We start from the raw sequence: 21,610 nt of genomic DNA, 5'->3' as shown, positions 1-21,610 counted from the left end.
ACATACTCAAAAGCCTAAGCAAAGACTTGAGCCTGTCGTATTCCCTCCGAGCCTGACCCTATGGCATGGCACTCAGATTTCAACATATATCAAAAACATCTGGAGGGCACGTGGAAACTGACCACTGGGTCTGACTCAAAGTTTCTGGCTTAGCTACCCTCAAGTAGGTTCTGAACGTTTACATTTTAACTATCTCCAAGATGGCATGACCATAGACTTGGGGTTGCATAGTAACTGCCTGGGTATTCTGGACATTGGGTGAACTGATAGGCTCATGGGAGCTTCGAAGTAGTAATGAAGGGACCAGCTCCCCATTTCGGCAGCCGTGACAGTAACACGTGCTCTATGACCTTGTCTTAGTCACTAGAGGTTAGGTGCCTGCCTCGTGACAAGGAACCAATCAGAAGTTAGCTGGTGCCGCTATGCTTTAGGACCCTGGGTGTACTTTAAGGACAAGCACACAGCAATGACGCACAGAGCATAGCAACCACCCTGGGAGGGCCTATGGGCCATAACAACCAGTTGGCCAATCAACACAGGGCAAGCCCTCCAAGCCTGGAGGCACACCAATCGTGAGCCTGTGTGTACCCCTAGACACTCCCCTTATGCTGCCCTGCAAGATCTCTCGGGAGGCCCTAGGAGTTGTCTTTTGCGAGCCATCCACCATGGTGGGTGGGTGAAAGACCCGAGCTAACATGGGGTTAGCTCATTAAATTACAATAAAGCCTCATGCAGTTTGCAGCAAGCTCTCGAATCCGCCTGGTGATTGGGGTGACCACGGCCATGGCCTTGAGTTTTCCGGGGATCTAACAGTAAATAGTCATATAAACTAAGCATGTAAGTTCCACCTCAGGCAGAGGCACAACTTACCCACTGGATCCAGGGCTGGGAACTGGGGAGAAGCTGAGTCTGTAGATGATGAAGTTTGAACAGGACAATGTAGGAAGCAATGAAACTGGCAGCCCCAGCTCAGAGCTGGAACCTAGGGACCTGTGCTTCACCCCCTGGCTCCTCCGTGTGTGTAACCATAGACAAACAATCTCTTCCCCTTTATAAAGCAGGGTTAGAAACCACAGCTACATCCTTGGGAAGCCACTGTAAGACTTGGATGAGGTCATCTATACAAATCCTGTAAAGTACACCATTTGGAGGATTTTTAAATAGGTTGGTTGTCAATGCTCAAGAATTTAGAATGGACTACTGAGGAAAGACCTGGATACCAAGATTGGCCTACACTGAATAAGTGGTCTATGTAGGGAAATGAAGGTAAGACATAACTCACTGGACAGAGGTGGAAGGTTTGTAGCATGGGTTTTCTGCTCCAGGCAAAATCAAGCATCTGAAATGTAGTGGACACTGACTCACTGGAGGTGACATCAGGTAGCCAGGGTTCAGGTAAGGCTCTCAGGTGCTGGGGACTGAGGACAAGGAGCCAGGCTGCTGCTAACATCAGAAAGACCAAAATACAGCGGTGCCACTTAAGGAATTGACAGTGTAGAATGGGCCCAGATTCTAGAGCAGGACTAAGCATACAGGTAAACTGAAAAAAGCCCGATGAGGTGGCACTTGCTTGTAACCCCAGAAACTCAGGAGGCTAAGGCAGAAGGATTGTGAGATTCAGGCCAGCCTGGACTATATAATGAAGCACTTTTTTAAGTCAATAAAAAATAAAAATGAAATAAAACAGAGAGTGAAGAAACCAGTATGTGTGTAGCCTCTATCCACTTTGGACTCTAGGGCTACAGGCAATGCACAACAGACCACACAGCCCAAAGCTCCTCCCCTTACATGAGAACTAGGGTCTGTGTTCTGGTAGTCTTTCTATTAGTCCATTTTACAGGGTCTTAGCCCAACTACAAAAGGCTGAGCTGGGTCACAGGAAGGATAAGTGCACCGCTCCCCAGCCTCCCAGGATCCCTTAGACAATCAGACACAGCAGGGAGTCTAGTCAAGCAGGAACTCATTTATTGCCCCACAGCAAGCATCTTTTAAAGCAAAAAACTGCAGGGAGGAACAGCCTCCCAATGGTTTTAAAGGTCAGCCTATCATGCACCTAGGTGCCCTATGCTTTACCAAGTGAACACCAGCTGTTCATGCAGTGACCTCATCTGGTTCGATTTTGACAACCAGTCATCCTTTTTTGTAAACATCTCAGGATTCACCCTCTAGACTTCCCCTTGGCGCCATCTTTAGCTGGCTGTGTGCCCTTCACATTTTCTGTTACTATAACAAAGTACCCCAAGCTAAGTAAGTGCAAAGAAAAGAGGTTCACTTAGCTAACAGTTTTCGAGACTCAGAGTAGAAACATCATAGCACCAACTCTGGTGAGGGGCCCTTGGTTGCATCATATCACAGTAGATGGTATCATCATGGTGTCACACACAAGAGGGAGAGGTCACATAACAAGACAGGAAACCAGAAAACAATCTAAGAACTAACTGGATCCCCTGATGGCTTCTGCTTCAGGAGGCATGCCTCCAAAGACCTAAGAATACCCACTTAGCCTCGGGTCCCACCACCTCTTAACCTTGCCACACTGTCAACCGAACTCTCAATGTGTGACCCCTTGAGAGTCTCAGCCTGTATCAAAACCAGTCTCCCCTGACCTCTGCTGAGCTTTTGGCTTCCACTGCCCAGATCTCTAGGGTTCCTCTTTGCTTTTTACCAGGCAGTTTTTCTTACTCTCCCCTAACCTGTTCTTTCTCAGCTGGAATCAGTCTCTTCTTGTCTCCTGGCCTGTCCTGTTTCTTTCTGTCCATGATGAGATCAAACGACACCGAAGTATATTGACCCGTCTAGCAGGCCAGGTTATTCGCGGGTCTCGAGGGGGTTGTCACCTAAAGGGGTCATGAGGGCGAGAGAGGAGGGAGACCTTGCGGCGCAAGAAAGGACAAGAGTCCGTCTGTGCAATGTCAAGGTCTCGTTTATTGAAAGGTAAAGCCTGCTTATATGCAGGGGATTTTTACTCAGGGCGGGGTAAGGGAGCAGGAGGAATGGAAAATTTTCAAGAGGAAATAGAGGCAAGGTAAATCTTAGCCCATGGTCCCATTGTTAGCGAACCGCAGCTATTTCTGAGAAAAGGGAGAACATTTTGCAACATGTATAGTGCAGCTTATCCAGAAAAAACATCTTGTAGTCGCAGTGATTCTGGTCATCTAACAATGATTAACTCTTGACTCAGTATGAGGCCCCTTTTGGCCCTCGACACTCAATAAGGTGTATGTCCTGAACACCTTATTGTGACAGGCAACCAGTGATAATTAATCCAATTTCACAAACCCTTTTCGAATAAGCAACGCTATAATGACTCTCATAAAAATGATTTTCCTACTCTCACAATTTTCAGATTGCCCAAATATGGGTAACTTAGCTTGGCTTGCAAATTCCAGTCGCTTAGCAATGGCTGCCTGGGGTATTATGCATAGCTTTAATTATTTAATTTTCTTTTTATTGTTTTTTTATTATTTTTTAATCTGATAGACATGCATTTGAAAGTTAATAGTCAAATAATTCTATGAAGTTTATTATAAAAAAGATGGCAATTCTTATCTTCCTCAGCCTCTGCCACTTCCTGAGGTAATTACTTTCTGCCTCTCCACTAATATTGGCACTTTCTTACTCTACCACTTGGCTGCCTTTTTTAAAAATTTATTTATTTTTTTGGTCTTCTAGTTTCAGCCGACATTTAATAACTTATTCCTATAAAATTTAATATTTTCATTTTTATATATACTATACCCATGTACATCTTAATTATAATTTTAAATAGACCAATATTTGAACCTTAGAACTTTATTTCTATTTAATGCTAGTCACAGAGGAGCCAGGTAATAACCATAAACACTTGTGTTTCCCACTACAGTTTTTTATTCTTTCTGAAATCAATTTGGCGTTGCTTTCACTTAAAATTTTCTATGTGTTTATCATTAACGGAATGTCTAACCCTGATGGCTCTGTAAATATCCCTGGGTGTTTGATACATGGGAACACTCCCTCGATTTCATCCTCCTGTGTTGATGGGTGCATCCTGTGGCTTCCTGAGCCGTCCCACTGTCTAGACTTCCTTCTTGGTGTCTCCTTCACCTGTTCTTCTAAAGACTCCTTTTGCTTCCAGATTTCTGTGTCTTAACACTCTCCTTCTTGGTTTATACCCTTCTACCCATGGAACACAAATACCAGCTCTTCCTAAGAACTTTCTGAAAAGGAAGTGCTTTTAAGCAATTGGATCTGATGATTCATTCTCTTTCCTCTTGTCCATTTGGTGTTTTGAATGACTATCAAAGCAAGGGCTGACAACCATGTCTCCCTAGAATTTGAAAGCATATGGCTCTATTATTTCTAGATTCTAGCTTTGTTTGTGAAACACCAAAGACATTTTAATCCTATTGCTTTTTGTGGACTCCCCTCCATTTTCTAGAATCAGATTTTTGTTCTCAATAGTCCAAAATCTCATAGTGAGGTAGCCTTTGTGTGGGTCTGTTCCCATACAGGCAGATAGAACTCGGCAAACTCTTCCAAAATGGAAATGTATGTCCTTCCTATAGAATTTTCTTAACTCATTTGGTTGATGACTTTTTCCTTGTTTTCCTTTATCCTTTCATCTCCTGAACTAGAATTTCCAAGTTGCTTTGTGTCTTAGTCTCCTACTCTTCCTCTACATCTCCCAGCCCCCAGGTGTCTTATAACATTTGATTACTGCTCTTATTTAGGTTGGGACTGAAAAGATGATTTTAGACTTGGCTTGCTCTCACATATGATAAAATCATCATCCTAAGAAGTTATCACTGTATGCCAGCAATTGTCTTTCAATCATAGCTGTCAAGAGGAGTCAGTGACAGAATTCTCACTGAACAGTGGGATGAGTCACCACCATGGGTGAAAAACAAGAAGGAATTCAATAGACAAAGTCCAAACCAGGCCAGATGTAGACAAACCCATCCCTAGATTCCCTGTGGGCTGCCCTTGTCTATCTACCTGTGACCACACACCTGTCTGGAGGTTCTTATTCTTGCCAGACTAATCAGCTCTCCTCTCCTGCCTACTTAGAGCATGTCAGTAACTCCCAGTGGCCTGTGGTATTCTACAGTTCTCTCTTGGTTTCCTTACGCCGAACCCTCTTCACAAGCAGCCCTGTCGTCAGCCTTTCCTCTGTTACTGTATTTGTGTATGTTATTGTTTTCCTGCTGGAGTCTAACTATTACATATAGTGAACACAACAGGGCTCATTTGATGACAGATACCAAAGCCTAGCCCTCAGAGTAGCTCAAAGATGAAGGACCTTTTGTCCATATTTGGAGGGGAAGCTACTTTCTCCTAGATGCCAGAGGACTTCTTTCTACCCAATCTATTAAATCAAGAATCAGAGAGAACAGAATTGCACTTCAGACTTGAGCAGCCAGAGCTACAGCTCAAGTAGAGAGAGCATTTGGCTGTCATGAATGAGGTCAGCAGTTTGACCCTTAGCACTACAAAAAGAAAGTTTAAAAAGTTTCAATTTGTGGGGTTGGAGAGATGGCTCAGGGGTTAAGAGCATTGCCTGCTCTTCCAAAGGTCCTGAGTTCAATTCCCAGCAACCACATGTTGGTTCACAACCATCTGTAATGAGATCTGGTGCCCTCTTCTGGCCGGCAGGCATACATGCAGGCAGAATACTGTATACATAATAAATAAATCTTTAAAAAAATAATAATAAAAGATAATTAAAAAGTTTCAATTTGCTTTACAAATAAGTGTATTTAATTACAAAACAATATGAATCTTTCAGGCTCTATCAGGTAAGCTAATCATGGATTTTCTTCAGAATTTAGAGTTCTAAGTTCTGTCTCCTGAGCACACAGGGATGCAAGCACATGGTGAGTCCACTGCATTTCCTTTCCCAGAAGCTCAGATGAGGAGGTCTTGCTCTCCGCTCCCCTTCTGGCTCCACATGCAGTGATTCTCCCCACTGTGAAGGGGACCATGAAATAATCAGTGAATGAGAGACAGCATGAAAACACATCGCCATCATCCTCAGACAACAGAGGCCACATGGGAGACCAACTCAGCAAAGTGAAATTCGAACTTCACAATATCCTTTCTATTTCCCACTGATTTCCCAGTTCCCTGGCAAGAAAGCCCCAGGCTCTGGCAGACACTTGATGTGCAGAGGTCAAAATGTCTTCATCACACAGCAGGCCCTGGCAGAGCTCCCTTAGGACAGGGAGCAGAGGTGCCAGAGAGCCTGATGCCGTCATCACCACTGTCAGGGTTTGATCAGCAGATAAGATTAGAGAAGGCCCTTTCATCTTCAGGTCAGGGTGAGCAGCCCTGAGTCAGAGCTGAAGCTGCTCCTTGTGGAGACGGTGGGAAATGTGTGGGTGCACTCAGCCCATGGCTCCTTAGATGAGGACCACCCTATCAGATCCACCCATGCAATGAGTAGATGAATAGGGATAGATTCCTGTGTTGTGGGATGGGGAAGCTGAAGAGAAACTGAAAAGCACAGACTCTGCCAGAGAGCTTGGCCCCATTACAAGAAACATCAAACAGCCTGAAAAAAAAAAAAATGTTCTTTTCAGGCTGGCAGCTCCAGCCGAAGGCTTGCAATGCCCCGCAAAGGCCCATTCACGTTGTACTGGAGATGGAGGCCTGAAGAACATTAACGTCCTCCCTTCATGGAGGCCATGGACATGTCCTTGTCCTACATAACACTGAAGATTTCCATCTGCTCACTATTTTCCAAGACTTCCAACACCCAAACACTTTCAATTAGCTTTTTTCTGCTAACAGGTGCTCACATGAATGAGTAGCAGCAACAACCAGAAAATTTCAAATTCTCTGAAGGATCACTCTTCGAGCCTTGCTAATACAGAGTTCTAAGTGGTCACTAATATCACCCGCTGTCACATTCCCAAGACACAGAGAATGAGGACAATGGAGGGAGGCAGGTGAAAGACAGAGTGTGGCTAATATAACTTGTCTGTCTGACAAGGGCAAGACACTAGGCTACCAAGGAGATCAATCTAAATAAAACGATGGTCACTCATAATTACAGGTCAGTAAGACCCAATGAGCTAAAATATGCAAAAACCTTTGCCTTTCCTGGGAGTCTTTCCATGGAAAATGAAAGCAGAATCAAACCAGAGATTTGAGGCTTGCACCAGGAACTAGAGTTATAGACAGCACTTGTCATCTGAAAATGGGGCTTTTAAAATTGAAGACCTCAGTTGGTTGTTACCACTCGATAAGACAACAACAAAAAGTCTGTATTGGAATATCTTCCGTCTCTTCTTTGCCTTCCTCTCCAGAGGAAGATAGAGCCAAGGTGTGGACATCATATATAGACTCTCTTTGTACATCAAAAGTTGAGTGTGGCACACACGTCTTTAATCCCAGCACCAGGCAGGCAGATCTCTGTGAGTTCAAAGCCAGTCTAGCCTTTATAGCAAGTTCCAGGCCATGCAAGGCTGCATGGTGATATGTAAAGACTTTCCCTGACTGGCAAATGGTTTACAAACTCCAGGAATTGCATTGGGAAAAAGCATTCTTTATTTAGAGAAAATAGAGAAAAGTGGAAATTAGATGGAAAAGTGCCAGCCAATCAGACCTCAGTAAAATGTTAGCCAACAAAGTGGCATTGCCCACTCCATTGTCTCCTGGATTTTTAAGTGGCCCCAGGGTTGGCAGAAAGTATCTATTAAGGTTTTCTCTGAACTGATCTCTCAGTGAGTGAGCAAAGCAGGCTGCACAAAGCATCTGTGTTATTTTTCTTTATGGAACGCTATAAATAGAACAAATACACACACAGCTTCACAGAGATAGATGGAAGAAAGTTGCACGGGCAGGGCAGCCATCTCTGGAAGGCTGTTGTAGAGGAGATATCATAATTTGAGCATTGCTTGGTTTTTCTGTGCTGAGGATGTTTTTACATCATTTTTCACAAACAGAAAAAGGGAAAATAATCTTTAGACTAACTCAACAACATTCCAAAATTGTGTTCTGAAAAGTCAAAGGTAAAAGGCCAGATGCTCATGAATTGCTGCCTTCCTTGTGTTATGAGGAAGAAACAAAACTGTGAAGCATCCAACTTGATCAGAGTCTTAGGAACGTGGTCAACCTTCCAGCAAAACAAAATTCCAAATGAGGTTCTGGAGAAGGAAGGCCTCAACTTAACAAAAACCCCAGCGGGGAAAGAAAGGGGAGGTTTGGGGAGCTGGGAAACACCTCCCGAAGACCCCATTGAATGGAGGTGGGGAGACCTGGATCACACATGACGAGGCTATACTGAGCAGAGGTGTGGCCAGAACTGATGGGAGCAAGGTGCTCTGTCATCTTTGAACAGCAGGATTGGCTGTGAGGAGTCATGACACACATTCTAGGGCACAGCCACAGTGAAGGCAGCAATAGGAGTCCAACCCCATGGCTCTAGAAGTCAGGATAACCATGGCAGAGCCATGCTTCTACAGGCTTCCATTGCCTCAAAACTTTTGCCTAGAAAATCCTCGGAGTCCTGTCCAGTTCTAAGAATCTAAAACCTATGATCTAATTCCAACCACTGTTTCTCTCATATTCATTAAACAATTGCCCCGGCATGTTGAACTTGTCTACCAGACATTGCTTCAGGGCTTAAAATTACGTGTGTTAATGCAGAGACTGTAAAGTCACGTTTGTAATCTGCGTAGGATTGTGCTACCTACTCACCCACAATTATCTTTGAAAAACAGACAAGTCTATTTACCGCCTCATCTAGGTGCCAGATGGAGCCAAACCCTCCCTCCCTCCTCTTCACAGCAAACCCCCAAATCTCAGGTGGGAGTCAGGATAGCTCGGGAGATTGGTGGTCTGAGCTGGAAGCTTTCCTACTGGGTCACAAAGGCTTTATTTCCTGAGAACTGCTTCTGTAAAGCAGGCAAGGAGGGCCACATTTATAGTTACGATATATAAAGGGTTTTTCTGCAAATTAAATGGAATTCTCTCTGAAAAGCGACCAAGCAAAAAGGTTCTACTTCTTATATTATTTGCTTGCAAGAGAAAATTCAAAATGCCAATAAAAGCCCTTGGGGCTGCAAGCAGGTAGTCTTATCAAGACAGACTTGTCACCAGAAGCAGAATGAGTGGAGCCACCCAGGAAATCACACATCCACCCCTTAACAATATTAACTGGGATAATCTCCGACACAATGACAGTGTGCCCAATTATAAATACAGGCTGCAGATGGCTAAATCACAATTATCAAACTCAAGTGCTGTTTGGAAAGAATAAGCCAGAACTGGATTTGAATGCATGGCTTAGAGGTCAACTTCTATTGTTTCATTGGTTGCAATCCCGACTCTGCTTCCTCGGGAAAGCTGAAACTTCTCTGATCTGGAGATTCTTCGTCAACGGCATCAAGCCACTCTCCAGGCTTTGTTCAGGACAGAGGCTTCACGGGCTAGAGATACACCGACAATTCTTTCCTCCATTCTTTGTAGGACCACTCATAGTGGGGGGGGGGGGATAAATCAGAGAACTCTTTGAGATTTCTTTCTTTCTTTTTTTTTTTTTTTTTTGGTTTTTCAAGACAGGGTTTCTCTGTGCTTTGGAGCCTATCCTGGCACTTGCTCTGGAGACCAGGCTGGCCTCGAACTCACAGAGATCCGCCTGCCTCTGCCTCCCGAGTGCCTCTGGGATTAAAGGCGTGTGCCACCACTCTTTGAGATTACTAAGGAGGCGTTTGCAAACGTCCATCATAGGAAGGCATTTCCAAAGCCTGTGTCACAGATGGGAATGTTTCATTATGTTTGTTTAATTATTGTCTCTTATTTAAAAAATCAAATTTTGAAATATATTTTGTATACTTGCAATGAGTCACTCATTTGACAAGCCTTGGGTTATCTGCTTGCTCTCAACTGAAAGTTTCATATGTTGACTTGGTTAAGAACACATGTGTGTTATGTTTTGGCAGAGTTTTGTTTTGGTTTAGGATATTTTTTTAATAGCTGGGTTTTTTTGTTTTTCCATTTCCAGAGAAGTGTATCTAAGGGTACATCTTAGTCCAAGTCAATAAAAGAATCTGTTTACCTTCCTGCCTTAGCAGGTTCCAAGTCTTAAGGAGGCCAATGGATGACTCATCCTTTTTCCTGCATGTCAAGTCTTCACAGAGCTCACTGGCTTATCTCAACATGGGAGCTTGCATGGCCCACTCACCCAGGCAAACACCAATGCTCTGGCCCTTCTCCTTCTGATAGAAAAACATTCTCCAAATACTGCCTTCCCAGTTATTTCTTAGAGTTAAGAAAACTATGGACTGGGAATTGTGGTGGTACCAGCTCTGAGATTAGAGTTTGCTGTCTTTATTTCTAAACAACTCATGGCTAAGGGAGCAGAAGTCACTAATCCCACTCAAATCTGTGGGCTTTTTCTGATGGAGGTGAGATTTGTTTTGGCTTTGCTATTGTTTTACAACCAGGATTTCTTTAAACTTATCCTAAATCCCAACATGACGTAAAAAACTGAACATACACAAGCAGATGTGTGGGGGTAAAGGGGGAGGAAAGGCTGGAGAAGATTTGAAAGATTTCAAAGGTGAGGTGTGGTGCTTACCCACACAGCTATACCATCTTTACCATCTTGGCCATCATTACAACTACCTCCAGACCCAACTTGTCTGTCACCTCCAGAATGTCATCCACTTCTATTAGTGTTGCCCCTCTACTGTCATCTCTACCATCTCCTCAATGGTCTCCACACCCTATACCCCCTCCTGTATCACCTCAGTTTCTCCATCAGTACCACTACTTCAGTCATCTACTCTACCGACGACACTCCTACCACAGTGACGGTGTTTCCACCAACTCCTCCATCACCTCTGCCATTTCCTCACTTTACCCTTCACCTCCTCCATAATTCTATGTCAGCCACAATCATCACCCCCTGTATCATCACTGCTGCCCGAGGTAGTTACTGGCCTTGACTATTCCTTCCACCTCCACCACTTGGTGCATCTCCATAACCTTCTGTGTTTCTTTGTGCACTGCCCCCGTCACCTCTGCCACGCTCTTTACCACACCTCTTCATCCTCTTCATCTGCTTCTGCCACAGCCTCCCTCACTCTTAGAACCTTTGCTTTTCTAGAATAGCCCTCCTCGAATGCATTTGGAGAATACAAGGAGGCCAGTTTCACAGTCCTTTCTGCTTCTTCATCAAATCTTGCTTTCTTTTTCCTCCTCTCGGCATTTTGGCTCTCTTCACGTCCCTGCACCCCTTGGGTGACATTACAGTGATTCCCTCCTGTTATAAACAGCAGATACGCTGCTCCTGGTACAGATTGTACAATTTATGCCTTTGGTAGTTCAGTGTGGAGCATGGGATGGCATGTGTGAAGCCTGGGCTCGGTTCCCAAAAACAAATAGAGGTGAAAATTAAGTGTATTTATCAAGCTTCCTTAGAAGTTATGGGAGCATGGGCCTGAGGTGAAAGTAGGCACAGAATAAGAAGTAAAATTTAACTTTAAAAATGTGTCCTTCCTCTCCTCCAGCTCCAGAAGCAACCACATCTGTTTCACCGTTTGTTTGTTTGTTTGTTTGTTTGTTTGGCTTTTGAGACATGGTTTCTTGTTGTAGCCTTGGCTGTCCTAGAACTCACTCTGTAGACCAGGCTGTCCTCAAACTCCCAGAGATCTGCCTCTCGAGGGCTGGGACTAAAGGCATGTGCCACCACTGCCCAGTTCCTGTTTTGCCATTTTTAAACCTATTTCTACTCTCATTTTCAAATCACTTCTGGAAAGGGCCCTACCTGGTGGCCATGAAGTAGAAATGTAGGAATGTTCTTTCCTCTCTTCCAGCCTCAATGGTCTGTGCAAGAAAGTTCAGCATAGCCATTTCATCCACTGAGAATTACTTTAGCCTAGATGAAACATTGCAGAAACTAGGCACAGCATAAACTGGGCACGCTGCCTGCTTCACAGATAAAGCTGGGGTGAGCCCTGCAAGCCATCCGTCCCCAAATGCTCATCTTTCTTCTTCTGGCATAGACACATGAGTATCACAGCAGAAAAATATTCAGCCTCAGATGGATTGCGTTTGAGATGGTAGGGAACAACACAGTAAGAATTCAAGGCATAATGAGACATAAACATACAACACAAAGGGAATTTACCATAAAAACCCAACTATCAGGCCCTCCGTCTCCTTTATGGAGGTTGTGATAGAAAAGCATGGGAATTTTCAGGTGGTGAAGCGGCCACCGGAGGGAAGTAAGTTTGAGGAATGAGCCAACCGCCATCCATGTAATACCCCAGCCCCACTGACAGACTACACGGGGATGGAACAAAGCAAGAACTTTCTGGAACTGCTAGTTTCAAAGCCCCGGCTGGCTCCTTCTTATTCTGAATCTTAGCCTTTGAAAAGGATTAAGGAAGACCTGCATTTTTCAGACCAATACAAAGGCTGTGGACATTAAATCACCATACAGTTAGAATAACGAATCTTTCTCAGCCCTATTTCCCTACCTTGTACCATTTCACATGAGGGCTGGGAGGCAAAGAATAAAACAGAAAATAAGAGCTTTCTAACATGATAGTGGTCACCAACATATTCCACTTGGCATACAGAATGTAGCAACTCTACAGACATGGCTGAGGTATATATGAGGAAATCCTGTTCTCGGGGAAAGGCCAAGTGTTGTTAATTAAATCCCACCCACGGCAATGACTGAAAAGCTTTTACTGTGTGTTAAGCTCTCAGCTCCGAGAGACCTACCGAAAAACCTGTGGCAAACAACACCCAGTCATGACCAGGTGTCACTCTCTACCCTCTCACCTGGCTTTGTTTTTCCTCTTTCTTCTTACTGATTTTATGTTTTATGGTTATAGGTTTTGTATTGATCTCATTTGGCTTTATTTTGCCCCATCGGCTAATTGTCTCCTCCCGATGGACTACAAATGCCATAAGAGCTTTCGTATTTCTTTTGGTTCATGCACAACTACATCACAGAGCTGGTTATGGTACTGGATACAAAGTATGGGTTTCCGTTAGAGAAGGCCAGAGGTTGGGGACTAGTAGAGGAGGCAAAGAAGCAGCTTCATACTTTCTGTCATGAACATTTCAACAAGCAATCCTCAAACTACTTGCCAGCGCTTAGTTTAAAAAAAAGCCAGAAGAACAGTACAGGGCCTTAGATTATCCACAAAGCTAAAGGGTAAACTGATAAAAGTAAGCACATTTATCTATGCTTTCCTGGCCCAAAGGCAACAAAAGCTAAAAGGTAAACTCAATATTAAAGTAGATGGTTATTTCATGGATCCATCCTGAGTTTGGGGTCACGCAGAGCAAAGCCTTTAACTGACCCCAAGTTAAAACTAACAGTAACGTACTGCAGCAAAAATCTTCTTCCCCCGAAAGGGGACTCAGTTCTGTGCCCAGCATCACCTTGGGCTGAATGGTTTCTACACTACTTTAATAAAGTCTCTACTGCAGATTCAAGGACCCCATGTCTTTGTTCTCTTCGTATGGCCCACCGTTACCTTCCAGTTAGATATTTCTGCTTCTCTACTTCTCTATTCTATTCTTTGGCAAGGTGATCTAAAGAGGATATCCCCAGCCTTAGGCCATCCCAGCCAAGGACCTACGTGGTTCTCCACTTCTCCTGTGACATAATTAGTTAATATGTATTTTTAGGAGAAAAAAATCTAGCAGCTAAATAAATAATTATATTTCTAAATAATATAAGTATGAGGTTATCTGTGTAAAGTGAAGTGTATTTTTATACATTTCTCTGACTTCCAATTTCAGGCCAGATGAAATCATGACAGGCTCTCATGTTTGTAACTAAGGTCTTGCATTTGATTCTGCTTTTTAATCCACAGTGATCCCACCCTGCATAGTCTCCCAGCCTGCTCTCCACCTCAGCTCCTTTGCCTTATAAAGGATCAGTGCCTGGGTGGAGGGAGTGAAAGTGGCAGCCATAGATTCCTCATCTCTAGTCCGTCCTTGTTTCTTTAAATTAAAAACATATCTCTCAAGATAATCAAGATGAGGCAGTCAGAGACTGGGGAGTGGAAATCTACACTTGACAAAAGATCTCATATTTAACCTAGGAGGCTTTGAAATGGCCCCAGCATAAAATAAATAAGTAAATACATAAATTAAAATAAAATCCTTTTGAGGAGAGACAACTGTATGTCAAGATTATTAAGAAGTATGCCAGGAGGTGGTGGCTCACGCCTTTATTCCCAGCACTTGGGAGACAGAGGCAGGTGGATCTCTGAGTTTGAGGCCAGCCTGGACTACAGAGAATGCTGACTGCGTTCCAAACTATTGCACAGTTAATAAATTCAATTTTCAACCACAGTCCTAGGGGGATACTATTATGAACCTAATTTATGGATGAGAAAAGAAAGACCTGAAGAAATAAGTTCCTTGTCCAAAACCACACAACCAGCAAAGAGTGAAGCCAGTATTTGAACCTGTATGGTCTCACCCCAGAACCCTTGTGTTTAGTCCCTAATCTCTGAAGAGACATTACATTGGAGCTGGGTGGAATTCTAACTGCAGAGGCCTGTCACCATAGGCCGGTGCACATCTTAGATCTACACAGGGAGCAGAGAAAAGCTTTGAAAAGGCAGCCTGGGATGGAAGAGATGCCGACGATTTCTACCATCCACCCAGAGGATGGCACAGAATGCCTTACTGGTCTCGTGCCAACCTTTTAGGTGTTTAAACAAGAGAATTACTTTAATCAGCTGACACGGTACCAATGAGTGTGTGTGTTGAGATGGCATCCATACCTCACCTCAGGAGTAAAGGAGTGTTCTCAATGTGTATGGGCACACACGAGGGTGCAGACTTCCCAGTACAGAACCTAGTCAAACACTGGAGGTCATAGGGTGTGAAGTCAAAGCTCCCTCACCTAGCCCAGGGCTATCCCACCTCAAAACTTCCTGTAGCAAATCCCCTGCATAGGGACTTCACTACAGCCAGCCTCTGCCTGCCTGATCCACTTTTCTCTCTCTTACTTGCTACTAGGGCTGACTATAAGAGCAATATCTAATGAAGCTACAAATTCTAGTCTCTGCCTCGGAGTCAGTTTCCCAGGACACCCAGCCCCCTAGGCTGTCACACCAACAAATGTAACCACACCACATTTTCCAGGTGAAAAATCTTTCAAATCAATGAATAACCCACATTTAACATGGCTTCACTAATGTGGTGGCAAAGGTGGATGTCAACAGTAGCACTCCACAAAAAACAAATTACCCAGAATTCCAGCCCTCCCCTTAAAGGGTCTTCAGAAAGAGCCCCTGTTCCATTCATTATGACCTTTGCCTATGGGTTTCTTTGTGAACATCAGGAGCTGCAGAACAGCTTGGAAGGATGACAGTATCCCCGGAGGGCTTTGCTGAAGAACTGCCTTGTAGTCTCTATTCTCTTCGCATCTTCCCCAGTGTTCCCATTAACTCCAGAAATTATATCTAAATAAAAAGGGGGGCTTCTTTTCTTTTCAGATACTATTCATTTAATTTCAGGGCCCTCACAACCTTTATAACTGATAACAAAGTCACCAGAGACTGGATGAAAACCACACTAAGTGCTACAAGCTTAATGAGAGGGGGAAAGTTCTTGAATTTATTTATATTTATGAAACTTTGAGTAATGTTTTAGGTATTTTTTTCACTTTTTCAGCATATAAGTTTTTTAGTTAACTAACTAGCTTTTCTCTGTGTTGCTAATTTCAAATTTTATCAAGCCACAGTAAAAAAAAAAAATCTACATGAAATTAAGCTTTCAGATTTACTTATACCATACTAGCCTGAAGAGAATATATTTTAGATTTTTGTTCTGTAGCTTTGAGGCAAGTGAAGGAGTAAGTTAGCAGCCTAGGATGCTGTTTGGTTTGGGCTACATACACACACCCTCCCTAATCATACACTTAGGCCCTCACCTCCATATACTATCCACACACACGCTTCTCCAAACATTACACCTAGCAACCCTTAGTAACCTAGGACCCTCTTCCACATGGAGCTGCACAAACATCCCACTGTGAACAATCAAATAACTTTTTCCTCCCTCTAATGGTCCTCAAACCTAGAGAGATTCTATTCAAACACAGTCCACTCATGCTCAGGTACAGTAGTAGAAACGTGGTGTGGCCTGAATTGGTTTGGGGTACATAAGCAATAAGGCAAAGTATGTTCTCAGAGTGAACTTTTAGGGGAAATTCCCAATTTACCATCGTGTGTTTGTGTACGGTTGGCTGTGTATATTATTAAAACCAGATGCACCATGGGATGGGACATACATGGTTGGGAAACGATTCTATAACCTAATCTGTGAGTTAAAATAGAGACATACTCAAATTATGCTCCTTAGCAATCATCCTCCCCTTCCTCTGAACCACACAGAAGCCTCTGACAGTGACCTGGAGCCTCCATCATCTTCACTCAGGTGGACCATGCTCTCCATCATCTTCACTCAGGTGGACCATGCTCTCCATCATCTTCATTCAGGTGGACCATGCTCTCCATCATCTTCACTCAGGTGGACCATGTTCTCCATCATCTTCACTCAAGTGGACCATGCTCTCCATCATCTTCACTCAGGTGGACCATGCTCTCCATCATCTTCACTCAGGTGGACCATGTTCTCCATCATCTTCACTCAGGTGGACCATGCTCTCCATCATCTTCACTCAGGTGGACCATGCTCTCCATCATCTTCACTCACCATCAGGTGGACCATGCTCTCCATCATCTTCACTCAGGTCCATGCTTCATTCAGGTGGACCATGCTCTCCATCATCTTCACTCAGGTGGACCATGCTCTCCATCATCTTCACTCAAGTGGACCATGTTCTCCATCATCTTCACTCAAGTGGACCATGCTCTCCATCATCTTCACTCAGGTGGACCATGCTCTCCATCATCTTCACTCAGGTGGACCATGCTCTCCATCATCTTCACTCAGGTGGACCATGCTCTCCATCATCTTCACTCAGATGGACCATGCTCTCCATCATCTTCACTCAGGTGGACCATGCTCTCCATCATCTTCACTCAGGTGGACCATGCTCTCCATCATCTTCACTCAGGTGGACCATGCTCTCCATCATCTTCACTCAGGTGGACCATGCTCTCCATCATCTTCACTCAGGTGGACCATGCTCTCCATCATCTTCACTCAGGTGGACCATGCTCTCCATCATCTTCACTCAGGTGGACCATGCTCTCCATCATCTTCACTCAGGTGGACCATGCTCTCCATCATCTTCACTCAAGTGGACCATGCTCTCCATCATATTCACTCGGGTGAACCATGTTTTCCATCATCTTCACTTGGGTGGACCATGATCTCGGTCATCTTCATTCAGGTGGACCATGCTCTCCATCATCTTCACTCAGGTGGACCATGCTCTCTTGCAGTCACTTTTGCTTTGAATGAAGTTCCCTTCTATTTGCAATCTATGTGTTCTTTTACTTCATTGTTGAATAAGAGGACAAAAACTTGGGAATGTGGGCCTCAGCCTTTGACCACTGGTAAGACAGCTTCTATTTGCTGTATCCACTCCCCTCACCCAGGGAGGGAGACACATAATTGTTCATTTACCTATTTTCCTAGGTCAGTTAGTTATTGTTTTTACTTTGGGGTCATACTAACAGCAACATACATACTAATGACTCTGATGGAATATTCAACATATAACATTCCTTATGAGGTTTTTCATTATACATTCTACGTAGGCTGATATCAAAAGTACCACCCACAATTGCATTGCCTCATATATACCTGGTATTCCTTTCCATTTCTTTATTTTCAATCTCTCTGTAACTTGTACCTGACAGATAATTCTCATGAATGTCTCACCTCTAGCTCATGAGTCTAAAAACAGTCTGTTTCATTAGTCGGATTGATTCTCCTATGTGGATTGCAAGCACGTCACACTGACACTTCGATGTCTTTTGTTGCTGTTTGTTAAGCTTTCCTTTTTTTTTCCATCCTCTTTTTTTTTGGTTTTGTTTAAATCGTTCACAATTCACTCTACTGGATTAAATGGTGCAAACCTGTAGTTGCTTTGGGTTAACTGCCCTCACTTATTTTCTGACTTATGCCCAGTTTTCCAGCAATGTCAATACCTGTGAATATCTATAACCTACTCTGAATGGGAACCTAAATTTCTTCCCATCTCATGCTCTTGCTCCTCATGGTCTCCCAAACATCTCTGTTTAAGGCTCACCCATGACTTAAGAATTTGGTCTTTTTTACTTCCACCCAAACGCACTTCACCTCCGTCGTTTTCCCAAATACAGCCTCACACTAAAGAACCCTGGCATATCCAGCTGCCTTCCTATTCATTTCTCTCTGGACTAAAAATATGCCTATGCTAAATGTGCATTATAAAAGCCAACCCCCAATGTGGTTCCTGGGACCCCAAAGGGGATGTTTTCAAAGGAATCGCCTCAGCGTGGCAGGGGTTCTTCTTTCTTAGTTCTCAGTTCTAGAGAGGCCAGCCCCTGAGCACTTTCTTTGCTCTCTGCTGACAATACATCCTACAGAATTTTGTCCTTAACCTCATCATAGAGAAGGAAGATAGGCTTGGCCCAAAAAGAGGGCCATGTCAGACAGGCCATGCCAGACATTGGTGCCATCTATGGCACCTGCTAGGGAAAAACCTGATGTGACAGTAGTTCATCTAAAGTGGAGCAATGTGGGTTGGTAACAACTCATCTGAACCCACAGAAGAACTTCAAAGAGAGTCCGCTTGCTGTCCCACATCCCTGGGGAAACGGAAAGACACAGAGAGACCAAGCACACAGCTATAAGAACATGCAACTCAGTCAGGCATGGTTTCCTATCCTCGAAGCAGAAGTATTGAGGAGTATAGAGTTGTGATCCCTCAAACTCAAAATCTACGCATCAGACACCACTTACCCATGGGAGAGTATAGATGAGTGAGATGCTGTTCCTCACAAACAGCTGGAGAAGACAGATGCATACAAGGCTGTGCCAAGAACATCAAAATGAAAAATTTCTGAAAACTCAGTAATTCCTAAGGGAACAAATATAGTACGAATAATAAAAACCAGGAGACCAATATTGGGGTTCAAGCTGAAGATCAGAAAAGCAAAACAGCCAACCACTAGAGAGTTCTTACCTCTACCAAGACTGAGCGATCCTGTCCTCACCGTGGCAGGAGACTAAATGACGAACAAGACCCTGAGCTCCTGTCTTATATACCTCTCTAGTACTGGGATTAAAGCTGTGTGCCATTATAGCCTGGCCTCTATGTGTGTGGATAGCTTTGCATTCTGATCTTCAGGCAAGCCTTATTAGATCATAAACAACATATCACCACAGACAAGAGCTAAACTACTATGGAGTGTAGAGAAGGAAACTACTTCCTCTTCAGGACCAACTCCCTAGCGTGCCTTCCAAGTTGTCTCTTTTGCTTTTTACAAATGCTTGAAGTTTCTTTCAAAGGAGTTAAAGGCAGTCCTGCAATTTTAGAAAGCAAGATTAAAACAGAAGTGCTCTAGGGTGGTCAGCTTAAGTGGAAAATAGGTTAAACCCACGTGAAACCTACTAAAACCAGTATCAGAACATCACTGTGTGATAGGGGACAAAGCCTGGTAATTTGTAAGCCCTGAGGCTGTGGGGACTGTGGGAATCCCACTGAAAGAAAATTAAAATATTGAACAAAGAGCAGGCATGAGTCACCTGCTGTTCTAGGAGTGCACTGGTGATTTCTATTTATAGAAAAAACAAATATAGCCAGAAGAGCTACGACCTGTTGCCTCTCATTTAGCTACCTCAAAAGGACCCTGTTCGGAAAGCCCCATCTGGGTTTCCATCTGCTGGCACCTGGGACTGTGAGTCCCACAAACCTAAGTACATCATGTTCCAGCCCCTTCCTTGGCATATTCATCTGCTCCAGTGACCACCTATACCTAGAATGGCCTTTAAATTCTTCCAAGGTGCCTCCAAGGACAGTGACCATCTCCCATGTCCCCTCATGCCTGCAAATATCTAATAAATCCTCCATCTCATTCCTCCAGCTGTTGCTGTTCTCTTGGTGGCCTCTCATTTGTTCCTTTCTCTAAACAATTAGATCCCCATGTGGATAGGCAGCTTTGACAGAGGGTTCTTTGGGGGAGGGGGTTGTGATATGATTTCTTGCATGGGGCTTCAGAGCTTCCACCTGGCTTAACAACCCCAAGCACCTCTCTGTGTGAGGCAAGGTATAAATATATGCTAATAGGAGGTCTAGCTCCTTGTCACAACACATTGCAGACTGCATTCGTGCAAGATAAAATAAAAAGATTAGATGCAATCTTGAAGTCAATCAGAAAGCAAGAGAGAACTGAAAAAATGGAGCTCAGATTGTCAACAAGGAAAAGCAGAAAAATGACTTGACTCGAATCGCAGTTTATCTCGTTAAGCGTTAAAGGAAACCAATTTCTCTCAGAAATTGGAAGGCAATTTAAACATTTCTACAGTTTTACTAAAGTTTGGAAATTTCCAGTGAAGGAATGAGGTTTTTTTTTATTATTATTTCTGCACGTCTGACATTTTCACCCGACTTTCAGGGGCCACCATCAGAAGATCTCTTTAAAAGGAGAGCCAGCTATCAGGATGTGAGAAATAGTCTATTAAAGAAAAATTCCGTTGATTTCTTGGGAGCAAAAAGCTCAGTGAAACTAAACCATGTAGGAAAAATGCAGGCTACAAAAATACAGTTTGGTATTGGCTAAATCACTAGATAGAATTAATCAACAAACAGAGGTCTCATTGAGCTTATTACAATGAATGTCTGAAAGCCAAGTGAGAGCCACTGAAGTGATCAGGCCCCAAACCAAAGACTCCTGAGTTAATGGCGAACTCAAGTCTTCTCTAAGAAGACTCTTCCCCATTCCTACAAGTCACACACCAGTGATGACCTCTGTCTTGCAATGACACTGTTACGGCTCCCTCCCTCTCTGAGAAGCACAATTCTTCCAGCCATGCATATTCAACAGAAACCATGAATGAAGCCTCCATCTTCAAAGTTAAGACCCAGCTGGTGCTCCATCTAGAAAGCCAACTTGCTAGCCAAAATCAAGCAGACTTGAGCAGTGAGTTCTCAACATTGCCAGGAATACCAGTACTTGAAAGAACACATACAGTTCACCAACAGAAGAGGACTGACCAGAGTAGCTTAAAAAGGCTCCCCTATTTGATTCAATATCCATGAACATTGTTTGTGTCTTTCACAATGAGAAAGTCAAGCAGCACTCTGTGCTTTTAGAAAATGCACTGTAAGATGTTTTAAGATAAACAAGCTAAGATGTTTTCGGATTGACATCTCTGGAAACCTGCAAACACGGATTCCTAAAGCAAGCCCTCCCTTTGTTAATGTTCAGTATGAGGTGGACAAAGAGCAGAGCATAACTTGCCAGAACTCACTTACTGCTTTCCTTGTACATTCATTCATTTAAGACACATTTACTAAGCCACTACCTTATAGGCTAAAGAAGTATGATGTTGTTGCAGTTAGGGTGTGTAAAGGCCCCACAGGTTCATGGCTTTGAACATGTGGAACAAGGTGGTAGCTGTGTTTTGGAAAGTTGTGGAACCTTTACCAGATGGGACCCAATCGGAGGAAGTGCTTCATGAGGCA

This window comes from Cricetulus griseus, chromosome 5 (assembly GCF_003668045.3).
Source record: "Cricetulus griseus strain 17A/GY chromosome 5, alternate assembly CriGri-PICRH-1.0, whole genome shotgun sequence".
Lineage (NCBI taxonomy): Eukaryota > Metazoa > Chordata > Mammalia > Rodentia > Cricetidae > Cricetulus > Cricetulus griseus.
This window is presented reverse-complemented; position numbering follows the sequence as displayed.